The sequence below is a fragment of the Macrobrachium nipponense genome, chromosome 18 (assembly GCF_015104395.2).
Source record: "Macrobrachium nipponense isolate FS-2020 chromosome 18, ASM1510439v2, whole genome shotgun sequence".
Lineage (NCBI taxonomy): Eukaryota > Metazoa > Arthropoda > Malacostraca > Decapoda > Palaemonidae > Macrobrachium > Macrobrachium nipponense.
The window spans coordinates 17,835,495-17,838,074 of NC_087211.1; positions in this window are offsets into that span (position 1 = coordinate 17,835,495).

Below are 2,580 nucleotides of genomic sequence, written 5' to 3' on the forward strand. Positions count from 1 at the left end.
GTCTCATCGTAGAAAGCCTTCTTCCAATCAGTTTAGATTGACGGCATACCTGAAATGTAACCTTTATTTGTGGAATAAGAACTACCTTACTAGAGCTCCAGACACTTGCAGAGAGTTGGGCAAGACTTGGGACGGTATTACTTGACAAGTACAAACTTGAAAACTGTAGCGAGGCATGTATTTAGTGAATATAAAATTCTATTTATTTTGGAAGCATAAAAATAGTCTTTTTATGTTAGGAATTAAAGAGTGAACATCATGATTTAAAGAAGAATTGTAGTACTGCAGGTATCTTGCACTACAATTTTTCTTTTGCATAAATCTTAAATGGTTGTTGGGAGGGAGACAGAGGACAGAATCAGGTAGGCTGATGTGAATGAAGCTAAAAAACAATACTGCATAAAATGTTGGATGGGACAGGGAATAAATGTTACTGAAAGACAGAAGAAAGGTTTTTGGAAATATACTGTATAAACTTCTCACTACCGGTAGAAATAATTTCGTTAAGTAACCAGTCATTGTGTTAGAAAATGAACAAAAGATTTTTGTTGTATATAACTTTTATTAGAAGAAAAATATTCAGGAATAATGAAGGTTTTGTTGATTTGAATTTTATCAGATTCTGGGTTGGTTTTAGAGTGCATTAACCTCCTGCATCTCAGCAGATCTTGTTAGGATAAGTAGTCCCATGACATTTCTACCCTTGTAACCCACCACAGTCAGCTAATTATTAGGTATATTATTCACTGCTTAAACCAACAGGAACACTATAGATTTTTCAGGAAATGGCCATAGACACTATATGCTCTTTATGGGATTGAACTCTGATCCTTGGCTGGAGAGGGGGTGATGTTAGCCACTGAAATAGAAATAATGACAATTCATTTACATTATAGACTGGTATTTTTTAACATTAACATTCCCATTTATGTAAAATGGAATTGTTTGAAGGGAGGCTTTGATAAATAACCTCTCTGCATATAAGATGGTTGAAGCCTGATTACATTACGTCCTTGTTTTGATACCTTGTGAAAATAAGGACCTCAATTTGCTTTGATGCCATTAACTTCTGCCCTACCTTTCCAGGTGATCTGTTCTTGCTTGCAGTAAATAATCAAAAGAAGTTGTGTACCAGCATAACAAAGGTTGGTGTTTAAAGAACATGAATGTGTATAAGGAAATATGTTATTTGGACGAGATAAATTCACTTGTTCAGATGCCCCCCCTCCCCCCCCCCAAAAAAAAAAAAAAAAAGAAAAAAAAAAAAATTAGAGGTTTTGGTAGTGCAGACACTGAAAATAATGCAATTTGATGTTTTTGACTCAGGGTCTGGGACAGAACGAAAATAGAAAAATTGAAGTTTGTTGGCTATCATTACCAATAGCGCTTAGAATATTTCCAAAAAGAAGTTGGTCTTTGTAGCATTCATGAATATTTATAAAATGTTGGTAAGAGAAAACTTAAATTTTTGTAAGAGTTTTTTAATTTTTTCTGACATTTCCCCAGTAATTATGAGTTAGATATTATATACTCTATTATGTAAAATACTTTGGTATTTCATGAGTACCATAGAAAGTTAATTAGTGATAGCAGCAAACGGCTCTTTTCGGGAAATGATTGAACACATCGTGGGAGTATGTACTTGGAGGATTTAAGACAATCATGTTGAGGGATAATAGTTATATGTTAAAAGTTTGATCAGATCATGTTAGAAAGTTGAATTGTCATAGAAAGGGTATTTAGCCAGGTTCAAGTAGTAGTAATGATAATATTTTATTAAGATGGAGAAGTTTATTTTAATTTCCCTCTTGAAACTTAAGCCAAGAGACTTATGTCACTTAGTGAACTTTGCATTTTAGTCAAATCTTTAATTACTTTATTATTTGCTTTGTTTGTGACTTTATTAGTTTCACCAAGACACCTTTGATAAATACTACATTTATTCAACACAGGTCTAAAAGGACCCAGTCCTGTAAGTACCCTTCTTAATAGGAATCTTTGTATAGGATGCTTGGGACCTGGTTATAATAGGTAGTCTGTTCTAATACCTTGTAAACCATACAATCTCTATTTGACATCTTTGTAAATTCTTCCTCTTCTTTTCATGAAAATGTCTACAGTTTGCCAGCATAGGTGGAACCAGTAAAATTGGGACCATCCTCATACTTATATTTCCACAAGAATCTGCTAGACCAGCCTTCACCCTACGAAATGCTACATTTTTTATTTATAAAATTTTTATGATGTGTGTATGTCATATTTTGGTGTAGAGATATCGTAATCGTACTCATTTCAATATTAAGCTAGGGTATTGTTACATTTAGAGTACAGTATTGTGTAAGAGTTGGTTTCTCAGGGTTGTAACAGTGCCCATTGGCCCAAAGTTAGTAGTTTTTTTGCATGAGGGGTCACAACCTTATATATCCAGTAGCTCTATTATTCAGGGTAGTACTTCATGATGTTTCTTAAATTTATCCGTTTAATTTCAGTTTGTATTTTTACGTATCAAGAATCATCTTTTTACATCAATTTCATATCTGTGTGATATGATTAGTGGGTGGCCTAGTACGTCTCATGAAC